Here is a 20,367-nt window from a genome sequence, read left to right as displayed (position 1 = left end):
TATTTATTTATCAATGTAATCATTTATTTACAGTTATAATAAGAGTGCCACTGATGCACTGAAAAAAGCTTCAGGATTTAAGTCAGGCAGACCTGGCCCATGTGGACTCTGCCACTGCTCTGTGTTTAACCTTGGGTATTTCCTAGCCTGTCTGGGACCTCCTTCTTATGAATTAATTAGAGATATGAGGTAACAAAATACAGGCACAGAGATCAGAGAAACCCGGCTCTAAATAATTATTACTTACAAAATGGTTGTAGTGAGCAGATAACTCCACCTCTTCCATCTTTAAACTGTGGACTATAACTGTACCTTCCTTCAAGGGCTCTTAGAGGATTAATGAAATTACCTGGTGAAAGATAGTAACTGAATCCCTGTTTTATCCACATCTAACCTGTGTGTGAAGGAATTGAAATTACAGATGATTCTTAGTGGTTCCGTGTTTGTGTGGAACCTACTGATTCTACAGTACATTACACAGATGAGGAAATGATGGCACAGAGAGTTCAAATTGCTGCTGAGATCACACGGATCCTAATACAGGCCCAGGGTTCAAAAGCAGGCCTTTGAAGGTCATAGTCTGCATGCTTTACCCTCCACCTGATGCTCCTCTGCTGCTGGAGGAGTGCTCATGGGGTTAATGTGAGGATCAGGAGGCAGTGTTTGTGAGACTCTAGTACAATCTGAGCGCATACAGTGCAAAGTATGCTGGGTGTCACAGTATCACCATACGAATGTCCAAAACCAATGAGTCTGCATCTGGTGACTTTGAAAGAGAAGTCACCAGATGGGCACCTTCCTTTAGCTGTGGCTCCTCTTGGAACCAGTGCCCCAAAGAAAGATCATAATCATTTAAACATAGAAACATGGTATTCACCATTATTACAACCACGCTGAATTTGATAGCTCAGTTGTCATGCTATTTCTTATCTTGATTAGATGTCATGAAATTAAAGTACACACAGACAAAAATGGACGTTTGCTATATATTTAAATTTTATGCCTATTATGAAAATTAAAGTTCAGAGTTCAAGCAGCAAAGCTGGAGGCTCCAGGGTGTGGGGCAGGGAGGGTCAGGGTCATGATCTGGGTGGATGCGCTGAGGGTGGAGACAGGGAGCTGCCTGCTGTCTGTGCTCAGGAGGCCTGTGGATTTGGGGGTGAGAGGAGCTGATGAGGTTGTGGAGGCCGTAGTGGGAGAGACTCCCAGGGCCAGCCCTGGGCCCTGCCCCGAGCAACGGCAGAATTCCTTGTTACAGAGTCAAACTCTCTGTTTGCCCAATGGCTTGAAAAATTGTTACCTAAAAATGACATAATAGATAAATACACCTATGAACTGAGACAACCCAAAGCCAGCAAGAAAGTAGAGAATTTTAGGGATAGATGATGAAGGAAAGTTGACCCTTTTGAGGTCCCCTCCATCACGAGCTTTTCCCATCACAGCAGATGCCTGTTCTAAACACACAGAGAAGGTGATAATGACAAAGTAGATCACACTCGTGAGGAGGAGGAGGAGGTAGGTGTAATAGGCAGAGGTGTTCACGAGATGTAGCTGCTGTGTATCTAGGAGAAGTTCAGTTTCAAGTGTTCTTTTGAGAGACTAGGATATATTAATGGAAGCAGTGGTCACAACTATTTATTTCTAGTGACCTACAATGAAGTGACCCCCCTGCACCATCAAACCCTAAGGAAAACAAGTACAACCACCATGAGCACTGTCAGCACCAGGACAACGCAGAACCCACTTGACAATTCAAGTCAATCAACAACCTCAGCTAAATTCACTAGATCCTCCCAAAATATTAAAAAGCAAGGTTGTGTTTTTAATGAATGAGTTCAATAGAAAAAAGTATTTTTGATAAATAGCATTTAGCCTGTTTTTGACCCCACAACATCTCTGAGTGATAATAATAGGTCATATTCATTAACCACTAATTCAATGTCAAACACCTATTCTGTGAGCTTCATATGCAAAATCCTACTCTTATTTAAGTAAATAAATTTACTTATTAAAGTAGCTTATTTAATAAATTAAAATAACCAATGAGGTTATTAGTTTCAATCCCGTTTTACCAGTAAACTGAACACATAGAGAAATAATTTGCCAGATGCCTTGCATTTAAAAAGTACCAGAAACCACATTTCAATTGCAGCAACATGACGTTGAAAAACACAGTCTTGGCTGCTCTGTAATCCTGCATCTCCATGTGCAATAAATACCCCTGACATCAGAGTTAAGTATAAATATGAAGTTAAATTGATGATTTGGCATCTGAGCCATTACATATTGTGCATCAATGAGATTCCTAAGAAGAATACAAACCATGGAAATCAGGTGGAGTTCATAGTCATGTGGGCAGGGGCTTTTAGTAAAGAGGATACTGTAAATATTGGATCAGTCTTGGTCCCAGGTCCCTGAAACTTTAGGGGCTCAAGCCTCACTCACCTGTTTTTCTTCAGTGTATAACATCACAGCTGTCATGTTATAGGAAAATTGCACTTACTCTTCTTTGAAGTTTTGCAAGAAATATATAATGTCAAAAACTAATTAACCGCAATGATGATGGACCTGACTTGTCTACTCAATTAACTATAAGGCTGAGTTTCTTCCTGTGGAAATCCTCCTTTTCCATACTTTATTTCAATAGAGTCAGAACTCCAGAATCACTAGCATTTGGTATGGAAAGGATCTCAGGAGGTGAAGCGCTCGTAACTCACTGCCCTTGGTCAGGTCAGGTGTTAGCTGAGTTCCAGGCCCCCTGATACTGGGAATGGAGGAGGGGTCAGCAGGACCAGAGCCTGAGCATCTAAATTCACTAAGAACCTTCATGTAGGGAGAAAGGGCCACCAACAAGTTCTGATTCTGTGCTAGCTAAATAGATACCTTATGGAAGACTTTCCACATATGTGATTTTATCTCTCTAATAACTTGGTGTGATTGTTCCCTACTGTTGTTCAGGTGCTAAGTCATGACCGACTCTTTGCAACCCCATGGACCGCAGCATGCCAGGCTTCCCTGTCCTTCACTGTTTCTTGGAGTTTGCTCAAACTCATGCCCTGTCCTTCACTGTTTCTTGGAGTTTGCTCAAACTCATGTCGTTGAGTTGGTGATGCTATCCAACCATCTCTTCCTCTGTCACCCCCTTCTCCTCCTGCCCTCAATCTTTCCCAGCGTCAGGGACTTTTCCAATGAACTGACTATCCCAAAATGACAGAGAAGAAGGACATGCATTTGTCTTCTCCTGAAATAACACAAAAATCACAACTAACTGCTGAACAACCACAGAGAGAAGGATGTTGGAATGCACAAAAAAACATACTCCAGGTCCAAGGACAAAGGAGATGCTGCAATGAGATGGTAGGAGGGGTGCAATCACGTTAAAATCAAATCCCATACCCACTGGGTAGGTGACCCACAAACTGGAGAACAATAATATCAAAGAAGTTCTCACACTGTTGCAAAGGTTCTAGGCCCCACATCAGACTTCCCAACCTGGGGATCTGGCAAAGGGATTGAGAATCCCCAAGGAATCTGTTCCCTATTAGCAAAAAGGAACATATTGCTCAGAAAACGTAAGGGATTTACCCATTTTTCATATAGCTAATAAAGAAAAGAACTGGTGTTTAAATTTCAGGCTGTGATACCCAGAAGCCTGTGCGCTTACACCCTTGCCCACGGGCCATCCTGTCTCAGGGCCTGGGCTTTGGGATACTTGCTCTATATCTATATCCTAGAGGAGGAACAGAGAATTGAGTAAGTGTGTAAACCATTGATTCAGATGGCCTGGGATGAGTCCCTAGATCTAGCTGTATGGCTTCGTTCAAGGGGCTTAATTTTAACATCTTGCTCCCATCAGTAAAGTGGGGACAGGGGAAATATTATACCACCTCCTGGGAGCTTAATAAGGAATAAGCAGAAAATACACTCAAGCAAGAGACAGCACAACTCCTGGTGTATAAGAAGCTTTCAATTAGTGTCAGATTTCATGTATTAGCTACTAGCATTGAATACAGATAAAAAAATATCTAGAAGCAAAGAGAAATCAGGTCTCCCCTGTCATTAGAAGCAGAGTCACACTTTTCTTAGATACATTCATAATTTAAAAGTAAACATTTAATTTCCAAACCCATGAGGTTTTAAAAGTATCTTGGATATTAATCTCTCATTTTGATATTAATTTCTCATTTAAATGCTTTCTTCTCTGGTGGCTCAGGTGGTAAAAATGTCTGCCCACAATGCGGGAGACCCCGGTTCAATCCCTGGATCAGGAAGATCCCCTGGAGAAGGAAATGGCAACCCACTCCAATATTCTTGTCTAGAAAATTCCATGGATGGAGGAGCCTGGTGGGCTACGGTCCATGGGTCACAAAGAGTCGGACGTGACTGAGTGATTTCACTTTCTTTCTTTCACTTTCTCTACAATCACTTTCTATGTTTTCTTAGTCTTTCAACTTTATTAAGGCATTCAATGGCTTAACCAAAGATCTCTCTTGGTAAACTTCATGTTGCCCTTGAAAATGAGGCTTCCCAAGTGGTGCTAGTGGTAAAGAATCCACCTGCCAATGCAGAAGACAAAAGAGATGCGATTCAATCACTGGGTCAGGAAAATACCCTGGCAAAGGGCATGGCAACCCACTCCAGTGTTCTTGCCTGGAAAAGCCCATGGACAAAAGAACCTGGTGAGTCCACAGGGTCACAAAGAGTTGAACACAACTTAGTATGCACTAGAAAATATGTGGGCTATTTTCAAATATCTTTTGATATTGATTTATAACATAATTCCACAGTGATAAGAGAACAGACTCTGTATGATTTTAGTACAAAACTATGAAATTTTTGCACCTTGCTTTATGTCCTCAGATATGTTGCAGTTTTTTATCTCCTGGTTTATAGTCTAGGGGAACTTAAATAGAATTTGTATCCTGCTGCTGTTTGAAAATTATATAAATCTTAATTATGTTGAGTTGGTTCACAGTGATTTTCATATCTACTATAGCCTCCTACTTTTCTGTATATTCATTCTATTAATTTTTCAGAGTTTGATATCGAAATTCCAACTAAAATCTTAATTTATCTACTTAAAAAATAACTGTAATATATAGTGGAACTATATGTAACTTTGTTCTGTATTTTCCAAGTCTCCTGTTAATGTGTTATTGTACTTTCATAATTTAAAAAATTAAAAAGAAAGAGAAAAATTTAAAAATAATTTTAAAAAAGAAACAAAGCCACACTAATGAATGAAGCCCATTGTTTAGATAATTCAGGGCCTATCACTATACCCTCTAATTTACAGTCCACTCACACCAAAACCAGAATTTACTGTATTAAGATGGGTCCTAGGAAATGATAGTATATTGAATTAAAATTTCACTCAGTCTATTTCTGCAAATCCAAACAGTCTGATTTTTCTACCTTAAACCAAGAAAGTTTAAAACTCAAGTTTATCCAGAGGAAAAAAAAAATGTGCTGTAGCCTGACATAAAGGCAAACATAGACAAAACTTACTGTTTTCATCATTCAGACATGCTTTTGTAGAATGAACATCAGTGACTTCTAGAAGAAAGGAGAGTAAGTATTAGTTTATTGTTTATATCTAGTTTTTGACACTGTGATATGAATGTGTGTGTGTCTATATACACACTCATAATCTACATATTTTATCATGTATAATCTATGTATTTAAAAAATTATATATATGTGTATGTATGTATATATATATATATACACTTCGCCAATAAAGAGTCAGGAGAGATACTGATTAAAAATATCAGCCCCACAAATCCACAAATAATTGGTCTTTCCCACTATAGACCAGGGAAGTTAAAAAGATAATTTGATTAGGAGGGGGAAAAGCTAGAGGATGAAATGAATGCAGATATATTCAAAAACTTACCATTTTCCTGTGTTGAACAGCTTTTGTAGAATAAATATCAGTGCCTTCTAGAAGAAATGAAATCAAATATTATCAGTCAACCTTGCCTATTATTTTAGTCTATCCATATGTCTGTACATATATATGTGTGTCTGTGTGCATATATTTGTACACACACACACACACACACACACACACATATATATATTCTCCTGACTAAAAAGGAATCATTAAAAGTTTGACAACGATGAACCCCACAATTTCAAGTAATTGGTCTTTTTTACTTTGTTCAGTTGCTCAGTCCTGTCCGACTCTTTGAGGCCCCATGGACTGTAGCCCGCCAGGCTCCTCTGTCCATGGAATTTTTCAGGCAAGAATACTGGGGTGGGTTGCCTTTTAAGCCAGGAAAACTTCAAAAGGGAAAATAATCAGAAGGGAAAAATGACAGAAGCCTGACTTACAGGCAAACATATACAAAAACTTACCACTTTCATCCATCAAACCATCATTTGGAAGTTCAGCAGTAATGACAATTGAAGTGACAACTACAAGAAATGAGAACAGTTATTAATCAACTTTTCATGCCTGTTATTTGATAGTGTGCATATGTGTTTATACATGTGTTATTGTAACACACACACATATAAGTATTTACTCTGCTGACAAAGAAACATTCATTAAAAATAGGAGCCCCATAATCCAGGAATAGTTGGTCTGATTCTATGCAATTCAGTAGATCAATTCAGCATCAAAATGAGCTCATCTGATCCCAGAAACTAACATAGAACCTCATGTTTGAAGGAGTATGGCTCAAGCAAATTTCCAACCTGGGAAAAATAAACAACCAGCCCACACTTTTCTATATCACTCATATTCCCATTATCAGCTACTCTTGCACAAGATTCTACAGATGTGGTGTGGGTGGGAATAAAGAAAACAATATTGAGAGTCTAATAGTCATTGAGTGATTATTACTGTGCCTGGCACTAATTTAAATACTTCACATGCAATATCTTGTCCCAGTGACACTGGAGTGAACTGTAGTTTGGAAGATTTCATGATACAAAACAGGAATAAGAATTAGAGGGTTACTTGCTGAGAGTCATACCAGTGATGGCAGAGCCAGCATTCCAAGGATCATGGTGGGGGATTAAATGAGACAAAACATATGGAAGGTACTTTGTAAAAATAACATAGAAATGCAAAAAATTAATCTATAGAAAGAAAACAGTATTCCACCACTGTGGACACAAAAACTTTCTCTTCTATATATCTCAAGTATTCTTAACAATGACAATTTTATCTGGGGGCTCTGCATTTCAGTGGAACTTTTTAAAGGACAGGAAAATAGGTCGAATCACATTTATAACCCCCTGACAATTGAAAACCTGAGGCAAGAATTGTATTTATTTGCAATTTTAAAAAGGCATACATATAAGTAAAACAGTTTTTGTATAGGTAATGGTTCGTTGGATAGAGGAAAACAGAGTCACAATAGTCAACTGGGTTCCTCCTTAGAAATTTGCTGCAGAATGAAGTTAACTGAAATGCCCTCATTAACTTGGTTGCCATGAGTAGCCTGTGGGAAACATTTGTCTGATCAATTAAGTGCCAAGTGTAACACATTATAACCCAAAACTTCTCTCCTTTATGATAATCATCACCATGAAAGTTACTTGAATTCTTATTTTTTTCTGATCACTAGAAAACTTAAAATCTAAGGACGATTAAGTCCGTAGTTATATTAAACCAGCACTTTGTCTGTTTGCTTCCCCTTTATTTCTTAGCCACAGAAGAAAAGATTCAGGGCTACTTTATAATCTTAAAGAGTCTTATAAAAGATACAAAAAACCCACAATGAATATATGAATAAATACACCTGTGTTACATTTTTGAAAGCAAGCATTTCCACTGTCATTACTTCATTTACTCTTCATTGCAGTCCCAGGACAAAATGTTCAAAGCAAGTGTTTGAACCTAATTTGATCACTGGACAAACTAAGGGTCAGAGAAACTTACTTCAGAAGTATGGATGGCTCAGTGCAAAAGTCTCTGTACATTTTATTCTATTTTGGGCATGTTTCCCACTGTTTAAAAAGGGTTTTTAGCCAGAGGGAAAAGTCCAAACTGATTCCTTCTTATGGGCCCTCTGGGACCTTTGAGCAGTTGTGTTCATATGAAGGATTTAAAGTGATTCAGAACTTTTGAGTGATTACAGAAAGGCCAGATACTCATTGCTGTAGGGCATTCTCCTAAAAGAGTAATCCACCCCGGTGTGTTCATCCACACATCCCTTTAGGCCTGGTGTGTGCTAGGGCTGCAGTGAGAGTTGTGGGAGGAATTTTCCATTAGCAAGAAATACATTCATTATATAGAATGTAAGTCTCTACACTTTAGCCTCACCCCATTTTTGTTTACAAAATTTTACCTTATGGTGGTATATGAAACACAAATCTTGAAAACGTAAGACCGTGGACCATAATAAAAGGACAGTAGTCGAATTATTCCACTTCCTATTGAGCTGCAATCTGACTCTCTCATACAAACACCATTTTGTCAATAATATTCATTTCTGGATTATAGTTTGAGTAAGCAAGATTGAAATGAGGTGACTTTGCTTGATAAGCAGAATATTCATATAAGACATCAGAGAAGGCAATGGCAACCCACTCCAGGATTCTTGCCTGGAAAACCCCATGGACTGAGGAGCCTGGTAGGCTGCAGTCTATGGGGTCACTAGGAGTTGGACACGACTGAGCGACTTCACTTTTACTTTTCACTTTCATGCATTGGAGAAGGAAATGGCAACCCACTACAGTGTTCTTGTCAGAGAATCCCAGGGACGGCGGAGCCTGGTGGGCTGCCGTCTATGGGGTCACAGAGTCGGACATGACTGAAGCGCCTTAGCAGCAGCAGCAGCATATAAGACATAATTATTCTTACTTCCCGATCACGTAAGATCAACAACAGTGGAATTTCTCTTTGTATGCTATGCTGGCAAGCTGCAGTCCATGGTGTTGCAAAGAGTCAGACATGACTGACAGACTGAACAAGTATAATATGAACACTATAGGTGCTTCCATATACATTGTTTTGTTTAAACCATATAGCAATCCTAAAAGGTATCATTATAAACTTAATATTTTGGCTGATGAAATCAAGATGGGTAATAGTTAAGCACATTTATCTCTTAAGCTTCAAACTCTACTTTTTCCATTCTGTAAGGAAATAGCTCAACATTTAAAAAAAAGATTTATATTTGTTTTTCACTAACGGACAGAAGATAAAGGGTATTCCCTTTGAAAAAAATGTGCTGGGAGACTACATTCGGTACATACACATACCTTGATTAACTGAAGGAAAAAAGATCTCCTGATCTTTTCCTGTTTTATTTTTCTCGTGTTTAACGATTCGTATGTGTGCGTTCTCCATGCATTTTTCAGTCAGGGTCAACCAGCTGAACTTCAAGTATGTGTCAGTGGTCTTCCTGGTATTTCCCTGTTGGGATGGCAGAACTCTGTTGCCATTCTTTTCTCTCCAATAAACCTTAATAACATGAGGGGAAAATTCTCCAGAAGACAAAGGTATGTTCCAGCATTATTGCGGTTGATTTCAGTAGTTGAAGGAAGAAACAGAGTGGGCTTGAAGGACATGTCTACATCAAGGTCTCTATCTGTAGGGGAAAATAAAGTAGTCATTAAAAAGAGTTGCTGCTGCTGCTGCTGCTGCTAAGTCGCTTCAGTCGTGTCCGACTCTGTGCGACCCCATAGATGGCAGCCCACCAGGCTCCGCCGTCCCTGGGATTCTCCAGGCAAGAATACTGGAGTAGGTTGCCATTTCCTTCTCTAATGCATGAAAGGGAAAAGGGAAAGTGAAGTCGCTCAGTTGTGTCCGACTCTTGGCGACCCCATGGACTGTAGCCCACCAGGCTCCTCCGTCCATGGGATTCTCCAGGCAAGAGGACTGGAGTGGGGTGCCATAAGTTTTTTATCTTAGGTCTTCTTAAATAGATTTCAGAAACTAGCAGTTTAAATAAAATAATAGTTTGTGCATTAATAGCTTGTTTCCTTTTCTGCCCTGGGGGTTGATAATTTAGTAAGTTCTAACTCCAATATGGCAGGAGGAATCAGATAATATGTTTGCAAATCCTAATTCTTCAATAAAGATACAAAATATACAGAATTAAAAAAGAATTGTGCCTGTTTTAAAATTGTGTCCACACAGTTTCAATACTTACAGAAATGTAGAGAGAAATTGGCCCTGCTACCATGACACATCACGGTAGGGAGAGGTGACTCCCAGCAAACGACATACAGTATGAATATGTCAAGAATTGAAGAACTGTCCCTTCTCGGCCTGGGCTGCTTGGCTTACATCTGTTTCTGTCTCACATCAATTGGGAGTAGGGTTTCACCTTTTCTCACCATTTTGCCTGAATGTTTTAAATCTCTTTTCGAAAGCTTTCATGTATAAAGTCAGTTCTTTGCTGAGAGTGTGATGCAGAGTTAATGTGTCTCTACTTATCAATGAGGAATATTTATAGGAATAATATACTTGAGCATTTAATAAATGTATGTTCAATATGTTTTCCACGTATTTTTGTGATTTGTGTGTGTTGAGGTGTAAGCATCTAAAATGATTCCAAAGTAGCTTCATTGCGGAATCCAATCCTCATTTAGGATACCACATGAGTTGTTATGGACTTTTTTTTGCAGTATAATTGTTTTACAATATTGTGTTCATTTTTGCTGTGCAACATAGTAGCTATGTGCCTGCATGCTAAGTCGCTTCAGTCATGTCTGACTCTGGGAATCCATGAACAGTAGCCTGCCAGGCTCCTCTATTCATGGGTTTCTCCAGGCAAGAATACTGGAGTGAGTTGCCATGACCTCATCCAGGGGATCTTCCCAACCCAGGGATCAAAACCACCTTCCTGCATTGGCAGGTGTGTTCTTTACCACTAGGACCACCCAGGAAGCCCCATGTATAAATATATCCTCTTCCTCTTGAACCTCCTTCCCATCCCTCATCCCACACACCTATGTCATCACAAAGCTCCAAGCTGAGCAACCTGTGTTATACAGCAGCTTTCCACTAGCCATCTATTTTACACATGGTAGTGAATATATGTCCATGGTACTCTTTCAATCCCCATGGGTAGTGGATATATGTCCAACCCTCCCCATCCCCATGGGTCCACAAGTTGGTCCTCTACATCTGTGTCTCTATTCCCGCCCTACAAATAGGTTCATCTGTACCGCTTTTCTGGATTTCATATATATGCATTAATATACAATACTTGTTTTTCTCTTTTTGACTTATTTCACTCGATATGACAGACCATAGGTAACAGACTTTGAATTCTGAATGATGAGCTTGTAAGCTATTCATTGCTGAAAGACTGCTCCTTTTGACTTGAAAATTGACTGATATTTTCTAGGGCATTGAATGAATATCATATCTTACTCAAAAGAGGTTTTTATTGAGTTTGGTATTTTCTGCAGTATTTGGCTGGGTGTTTTCCACTTCCATCATGATTGAAAGCAGCCGTGGGATATGAAATTCAGTACAATGAAGTTTAGTACAAATGCTCCATTTCTTCAATATTTCTGACAAATATGATGCCAAAACAGAAAGAAAATTCAATGCAACGGTGTCATTCTGTTGAGATACGCTAAGAATCCTATTTTGCATATTTATTAAGTCTATATTCAATATGACTTCTGTAAACTTTTTAGGGGGAAGAGAAGTCATTTTAGTGCCATGATTAGAAGTAGACGCATTGTTTTCACACATGAGTAGTAAAACAACTTATGAGCTAATTGGAAAACAGTGGTTCCTACTGTTAGGAACAGTTAATACTCAGAATTTAAAAATATGACTTAAATATTTCTCACATGACTTAATTGTCCAGACCATGCACTTTAGAATAGACAAGTCTCTATTGGATCATAAACTTTGCAATGTAACCTGTCATATAATTTTAAGCAAGTACCAGAACTTCTCTAAATCTATTTCCTTACCAACAAAGTGGGAATAAGAAGATTCCTGTTGAAGAAAGAGATAAGGCACTGAAACTACTTATCATGGTGTCTGGACCTCAGAAAATAGTAGCTAATATTAAAATGCTTAACAGGATGGTTTAGGAAGGTTTCATCAAATGCTTCCATCAAACATAATAATTATTACTCCAATTAGGAAGAGAAACAAGCTAGTCAGTTCAAGAACTCCTGCCTCTGAGCTACACACCATAGAACATGGGTCCCAACCAAGCCAGAATCTAGAATGCTTTCCTGGAATAGAAGCTGTTTGAGCATTAGGACTTGTTCTATCTGTGTCTTGTTTACCCTTTTATCTCAACATCCAGCACAGAAAATGTCCTCAATAAATATATGCTGAGAGAATAAGCAAATGAGGATGCCCAACCATGCAGACCCTTTTCATGGACTTTGGAGATGAGATGGCTCATTGAGCTCACAAATTCCATGAAACTGGTCCATATCCAGGCAATGTAACCAGATATGTGACTGCAGGAATTTCAACTGATCTCAGGCTCTCTCCAAGAAGTTAAGTGGAATTTATCAATATCTTTAGTCATTTGCTGTAGGAATTTTTATGCACTGATTTTAGGGATGAGATGAAAACCAATAATATAGGTTTTAAAGATTATTGTGAGATAGGAGCACTGTGCTTTATTCAAACTCTAGAAGACAAATAATTAAGAAAAGTATTTGTCAGTTAATATACTGTCTATAAGAAAAGAAACTTGAACCAATAACTTTTACCAACATAATTATATAGTATATTAAAGGTGTAAGAATATTGAAACATAGATGAAACAATAAAGAAAAATGTTTTTCTACCTAATTTTAGTCTAGTGTGTGTGTGTGTGTGTGTGTGTGTGTGTATTTTAAAAGGACAATTTCAGTCTACATCTAAGCAGAGAATAAATTAGTTGCAAAGTAATTTAGTTTCCCTACACAATGACCAGTAGCTACAGAATTGCTATTCTTATGTTGAGGCCAAGAATGTGACAGTCAGATAAAAGGAATATTAATTTTTAAAAAAAAATCTGTCAGTCTTTTATAACCAAGGTAAAACTAGAAAAAAAGTTACTTACAAGGGGGAACTACTATGAGCTCAATCACTTTTCCAAATATTTTCTTCTTTCCTGAACTGTCACACTGATTAAAGCTCCTACAAAAATCTCAGCCTTCTCCTAAGCTTCAGGCAGTGACAGCAGTTTGTCCTGGCAATTTCGTCTTCTGGATTGTTTTGGAAGTCCTTGAACATAGGTTTTACAGCATTTGTTGTTTTACAAGTTTTCCTCACCTAAATGGACCCAAATGTTTGTTTTCCTTGGAGGAGAAATCATTGAAAATGCTGATAATAGATGAAAGAAATAAAAAGAGAAAAAGACAAGTTTGGCACCAACTGGTTAGTCACCTACTTTTCTACATTTCCAGGAAAAGGATTCAAAGAATTAAAACTTTTTTTTAAATTTCCAGATGTTCAACTCTGTTGAAACTGCTCAGAAAATGCATCAGATAAAGTCTCTTCTGTCCTTACAATGACCAGGGCCAGTCTGTTAGCAATTTGGGAATGTATTTCTGAGAGGAGGAATCTCTTCAGTAATTGAAAATGCAAATACCATCACAAGTGTATTGTGAAATGTGAGCAAAGTTCTCCATTTATTGTGCAACAAGATTCTTTATCATGCCAACACAAGGTAAGAAAATAAGTCCTGTGATAACTTGTTTTTCCTAGGATAAAGAAAGAAATTTGCAGAATTCTTTCTCCTTTGAAAAATAAATTCTATATTGAAACTAAAACTTGAAAGTAATATCCATTTCTCTGATATGTTGAAAGTAGTCTCTTGGAGGCTGTTGTGTAACCTTAAACCATTCATCCTAGATCATGGGAAAAAGAAGTTGCCAGAAGCAGCTGAGAGCTCCTTTGAGCACAGATGAGCTGACCATCTGCCAGGCCCGAGAGAGGATAGGCGCGGACTACTCCCATGTCCTCGCTAGATCCACCTGGCCCCATCTTTAGTCCGGGGAGCAGTCATCGCTTCTGCCCTGAGGGTGAAAGAAAGAAGAGGACATGATGGGCAACTGCTCATTCACAGCAGCTCACATCCCTCGACATAACAGAAGAAGAAGAGAGACCTGGGTGAATATTTTGTGTAAAACATTTTTTTTGCAATTAAAAATTAAGTTGTTAGTGCTTTCAGTTGTCAAATACTCTTTGCACCTATGCAGATTTGAATGATACCTACTCGGTACCTCTCTGATACTTTGTGATCTGTTTTTCCTTATTCTAAGATCATGAGCTGAATTGTCAGGCGCTTTAGGGGTTGTATATGTTTCAAAATTTATAAAAGTTTTGAATAATAAAATGCAAAATATAAGTACGGAGTTATAAAATCGTTTATGTAATCATTTATTTATTAACTTTTAAGGAAATACAAGAACTATAAGAAGAAAGAGTATCAGATTTTAGTAAAGGGCACTAAAATTAAACCTGAATAAATGAAAGACATATCACAGTTGTGAAAGAAAAACTCAAAATCATAAAGATGCTAATCTTTCCTAAATTCACGTATATGAAGTGACTATAATTCCAATCAGAATTAAGAAAATATTTTGTTTTTGTTCTATGGTATAAGTGTTGGAGAATAAGCTAGTTAAGTTATATAAATATGAAATAATTAAAAAATTATTTCTTTAGAATAATAATGAATAGGCATTTGGCATAGCAGACCTCATCTGCTATTGCAAATAATTTGATAATGGTATAAGAATATTGAGACATAAATGAAACAAAGATCTTCCAGCCAATACTCCAAGTATATACTGAAATAAAACTACTACAAAAGCATGTTTAAATTTTGGAGAAATGATGGTTTATTTTAAAACTAGACTTGAACTATTGGTTACTAGGAAGATAAAGTGCAGGAAGGTAAGTTGGTCAGGGGAGCAATCCCAGGGACGCAGACATGTTTCAGAGATGGTCGTCATAAACCACTGAGAGGCATCTGAGGACCCAGGTTACTGTAGTGACAGTGAGGATGGACAGAAGGGCTGGTACAATAAATATTAACATGTTTGTCAGAATTTCTAAGGTATTCACATGGGAAAATTCAAATTGTTAACAATGCTGAAAGTGAAGAAAAAGATGTTTTAACATCCCAATACACACTCTGTGTGGTGGAGCTTCACGGTCAAGGTTGTAGGGAACCATCCTATCCAAGTCCTTCAGGAAGATTTCAATCACCTCACAGCAAACCAGGGTAAAGAGGGAGCCAAGGAGGTACAGGAAGTTTGAAATTTTGGGATGCTCTTCTCCAAAGACCTATTCTTTCAGTATAGAAAATGATTACAGAAGCTGTTTTACTGACCCCTCTTACTGGTTCAACCATGCCAAGTGTGACAAAAGTAGACCCTCTCATTTTCTTATTTAGTGAAGTGAAAGTCGTTCAGTTGTGTCCGACTTTTTGTGACCCCCATGGACTGTAGTCCATGGGCTTCTCCAGACCAGAATACTGCAGTGGGTAGCCTTTTCCTTCTTTGGGGGATCTTCCCAACCCAAGGATCTAACCCAAGTCTCCCACATTGCAAGTAGATTCTTTACCAGCTGATCTACCAGGGAAGCCCTTTCTTATTCAGCTACATATTAATTTAAATCTTCTAGCTCCACTAAGACTTCTGGCACCTCCTTGGGGCTCAGCCCTTGCTGAATGCTTTTGGCAGCAGAGAGGAAGCAGAGAGTAATGGGCCTATCTCAGCCAAGGCTGTGGTTTTGTCTTTCAACTGTCTGGGCTCCAAGTGGCTCCTGGGAAGGAAGCTCATCGTGGAGGACTCCTGTCTGTCTCACTAATACCCTCTTTACTCAGGGCTGAGGCCACATATAACAACAACAAGCACTAATGGTTATTAGTGTGTGACAGGCACAGGTCTAAGTTCTCTATATGTATTGATCCAATAAATCTTCCAGCAATCCTACAACATGGGAACACTTATTACATCCTTTTAATTAATGGAGAGACTGAAGCTGATAACATTGAACAAGGTTGCTGTATGTCTTATGTGGGTACCTACACATATTAGAAAAAAGGGGGGGTCATAGGTGGAAAGGGACATGCTTCAACACAGTTTTTGAACTGCACACAGAAAGTCAATTAACACTCTGTACAGCTGCTTCCAAAAATCCTTAATTCACTTTTGAATTTTTCCAACGTTGTGGCCACTTCCTCCATGAACTTGTCCTCTCCCAGCTCAGGCACAATGACCTCTTAGTCACATCATACACCCTAATACTCAAGTTTTTATCGCAAAGGATTTTCCATCTCTGAGCTGCTCTCAGGCTGTTACCAGTGAGATCGGGAGTGTGTCCAAAAGAATTTCAGCGAAGAATTCCAGCAAAGAAAGTGGTCAAACCAACCTATCAATTCAGTGCCCATGACTGAGCTGGAAGTCCTCTACTCTCTTTTCCTGCCACCTATGGAGAATATTTCTGTCCTTCCCAGCATGGTGAAATGGAGTGGTGCAGCACCAAAAGTGATAACTAAGGGGCATGTCTTTGTGTTTCATCCTGATACTCTTCTTTGACTAGATAGAGTTGTTATGCCTATTTTTTTCTCATAAAAAATTCTTCGAACTCAGATGTCAGAAAAAAATTTTGTATAAAATATTCTCTGCTTATCTACATTACTCCCATACCCAAAATTTGAATTCAAAGCAAATCAAAGAAATAAATATGCAGAACAGAACCTAAACAACACTGGAAAAATATACATGACAGTAAATTTTTGCTTCAGGTTTTCTGAAGTTGTAAAATAGTTAAAATACATGGTCCCTGGTCCAGAGAAGCAAGTTCAAATTGGTCCCTTTATTATCCAATCCCTTCTTCTCTGCAGTCACAGAAGTGAGAAGGACCTGAAACCTTGACTTGTGGTTGTGGGATTCTCACAGAGAAGTGTGGTGACCAGGGAGAGCATCCAAGGTGCAACAGAACAGGAGGGATTTGGGGTTGGGGACAAGCCCATGAGCAATATTCTAGAATGCTTTCCTGTGTCAGGCTGGGAATCAGCCCATTTCAGAGGGAGACATGTCACTTTATCTGTTACTGCTAGCACAGCAGTTCTTATACATCAACTTGAATAAGAATCAGCTATGGAGTTTAAGAATCCACCTACAATGCGGGAGACCTGGATTGGATCCCTGGGTTGAGAAGATCCCTTGGAGAAGGGAAAGGCTACCCACTCCAATATTCTGACCTGGAGAATTCCATGGACTGTATAGTCCATGGGGTCTCAAAGAGTCAGACACGACTGAGCAACTTTCACTTTCACATGGAGCTTATTGAAGCTGCATTTCCAGCTGTCAGTCCAAGATTTGTGTTCATGGTGTTGAATGCCACCCAGAACGTGCACTTTTACTCAAATCCAGATATTTCTGATGCAGGTGGTCCATGGACCACAGTTTAAGAAACACTGTTCTGATAGAAATTTGAAGGATCCAGTGCAAAAGAAACATATACATACGAATCTGGCATTTCTGTACTTCAGTATTAATTTATGTTCTTAAACCTAACCCAATAAGAAAGCCTCACCCCTTTCTTAATTGACCTTTCAGTTGAAATAGATACCACTCATTGTCTGGTTGTTGACCCAAATTTTTTTTTCAGATGAATTATTGAGAAAAATATAATCTGGTAAGTCTCATTCCAGTTTGGGATTTGGTCATATCAAAGAAGGAGGAGGGGTAGAAAGAATCTCTGGCTTTGCTTGTTTAAAACAGAACGGTTCTGGCTGTGGGTTGAACAGAAGTTGTAAGTAGAATACAACAGTTAGCCCAACTACAGAAATCACATTTTTCCTACACTTTCCCTGGTTGGTGATGTAAGGAAAATATCAGTTTGTTCAAAATATAAATCAGATACCAGCTTGAGGTTCAGAAAGTCCAAGTTTTCATTCCATCTTTTCTCATTCTTCATAATCCTGAATAATGAAGGTGCTTCATTCCCTGCCATCTGCTCTGGATAATGACTGGATAAATGATTCAGTATAGCTAATCATTTCATTCTATTCTCCTAAATATCTCCGGGAACAGATCAATCCTAGGTGCCCTGTCTGTCCTAAAGAGAAGGTGAAATAGACTTCCCTAGCTCCTAGGGGAGCTAAAAGAATATGTTGCCTGGCAGCTGCTTGCCTGAGGCCTAAAAGTGGGGACCTATTTTTAGAAAAAAATGTGTTTTCTGGGAGGAGAGGTGAGTAGCAATTGAATATAAATGTTGCGGAATGGGCATTGAACTCAGGATTTCTCTTCCTTCAGAGTAAAGAGAATTGGGGGTAGTAAGTGAGGCAAGGGCTGGTCTATACTGTATACCATGGCTGTGCTTGGCCGTGACAAGCAAAATTTCCAGTGCAGTGTAAAGGAAGCCTCAACCAACGTGCTTCTCCCAGGCAGCACAGTAGTACATTCCAGAATCACTTTCTTGCAGGTTTGAGATTGCAAAAGTATAGCTCTTCTCTTTATAAACGTGGTACTTCCCTTCACTGACTCCTGACTCCAACACGACCTTTGAGTAGGAGATGTCGTAGTAAAGAAGGCGTTGGGGAGCTGTGCCCTCCTGGTACTTGTACCAGTGGATATATTTGAGGGTTTGGGTAATAAGATTACAAATGATTTCAACAGATGACCCAGACCCAGTCGCCTTAGTGATTGACATCTTCTCCCCTTCTGTGTTGGAAGATACCTGCGTGACTGAAATTGGAAAAGCAACAAAAAATAATGAGGAGGAGGAAAGATCATTTCTTAGTATGACCACCCGCCCGCAACACACGTACACCATTGGCACAAAACACAGAACAATCCCCCCAACATTCAGGCAACACACTTACCAGGAGCCAGGAAAACCAGAAGCAGAGCTGGGCCCCGCATCATGCCTGGGACAGTGAGCTAGACTGGGTTCCCAGGATAAGTGACAGGCAGGTCAGTCAGCGAATATCTCTCTTAAAGACCACCAACCAGGCTGAGCCCAGAGGGGGTGGGGGCTGGTTGAGACTTGGGGAGGAGCCCCGCCTCTCTGAATCAATGCCCTCTGGAGAGCCCCCTGTGGCAGGCTGAGAGCAGCTACCTCCCCCGCAGGAGAAGGGAAGCCTGAGCTCTGAGAGCTCAAAACTGCAAGCAGAGGGATCAGATGGAGGGGCAGGCAGAGAAACGCGGACAAAGCTTGCCTGTGGCCTAGTGGAGTGAGCAGAGCTGAACTGGGCTAAGTTCCCATCAGTTCAGTGTTTCAGTGTTAATGTAGATGCCACGGTCTTATCCGGTGATTCAATGTCTTTATATTCTTTCCCTGAACTATCATTCCTTTTACACCTGTAAGCAAACTCTGATGCAACAACTAGCAAACCTAATAAGGATTGAATCTGCCTTGTTATAAGAAATTAAGATCAGTTATGTTGGTCTACATTTGACTCTCCTTAAAAGTAAATGGATGTGTGCTTGTGTGCATGTCTTATAAATCAATTTGATGGAGGATTTATGTTCCTTCTCAAGTAAAAGGCTGCCTCATATAGAGTTTCCAGATTTCATTTTTTAAAAAAAGGAGCTTCGCAGTATTTTGAACAAACTGAAACTAAAAAAAACCAGTTTTCATTTATTTTAAATTCAGGGAAATGCAACTCAAAGAATCAATGAGGTATCACCTCATCCCTGTCAGAATGGCTATTATTAACAAGGCTGGAAATAACAAGTGTTGAACATGTGGAGAAAAGAGAACCCTTGTGCACTGTTGGTGGGAATGTAAACCAGTGTAGTCACTATGGAAACCAGTATGGAGCTTCCTCCATAAGTTAAAAGTGGAACTACCACATGATCCTGCAATTCTACTTCTGAGTGTTTATCCTTAGAAAACAAAAACACTAAAATATATCTAAATACCTATGTTCGTTGTTTATAACAGCCAAGACTTAGAAACAAGTTAGGTACCTATCAATGGATGAATAAAGTTGCTGTGGTATGTATATATATATAATTACCAGTATGTGGCCCCTAATTTCCTGACTGCTTTCCAGCTCTATCTCTTGACTTGCTCTTTTTCTCTCTACTGTTCTGTTTCTCTTCTCTCCCATTGCACCGCTCTTCACACCCCTCTGTCGGTCCACCTCTTTGTCCACAGGGCTTTTCCCTTTCCTATTGCAACTCCACCATGGCTCCTTCTCTGTCTGTTTTTTTCCAGATCTGACTTCTTCCCTTTCCCTCTTTCTCTTTATCTCGCCTCTGTTTTACAATTTCCTACCTCATCTCTATTTCTGTCACTTTCTCTCTCTCTACTTGTCTGTCTCTAACACCTATCTTTCCTTTTCTATTTCTCCATTTATAACTCTTAGGGATTTTACTTCTCTGTCTCTACCTCTCTTTCCATTTCCTCCCATGGTCACCGTAACAACTTTAATTTCTCTGTTAATCCAACTTTGCAATATCTCA

General features: G+C 39.2%; 1 pseudogene across 1 annotated transcript; it reads right to left on the bottom strand.

Annotated features, from left to right (window-relative positions):
* Nucleotides 1-1,420: 1,420 nt before the first annotated feature.
* LOC145524695 (T-cell receptor gamma chain C region DFL12-like) lies at nucleotides 1,421-19,196 on the bottom strand (annotated as a pseudogene). Its single transcript, XR_014067765.1, has 7 exons — nucleotides 18,780-19,196; nucleotides 18,337-18,642; nucleotides 12,996-13,058; nucleotides 9,220-9,548; nucleotides 6,364-6,420; nucleotides 5,509-5,556; nucleotides 1,421-1,562 (listed from the first exon to the last, which is right to left on the bottom strand). The product of XR_014067765.1 is annotated as a T-cell receptor gamma chain C region DFL12-like (transcript).
* Nucleotides 19,197-20,367: the final 1,171 nt, after the last annotated feature.

This window comes from Giraffa tippelskirchi, chromosome 10 (genome assembly GCF_054371585.1).
Source record: "Giraffa tippelskirchi isolate mGirTip1 chromosome 10, T2T-mGirTip1v1.2.pri, whole genome shotgun sequence".
Classification (NCBI taxonomy): domain Eukaryota; kingdom Metazoa; phylum Chordata; class Mammalia; order Artiodactyla; family Giraffidae; genus Giraffa; species Giraffa tippelskirchi.
Note: the sequence above shows the minus strand (reverse complement) of the source record. Positions and strands in the feature narration are given on the sequence as shown.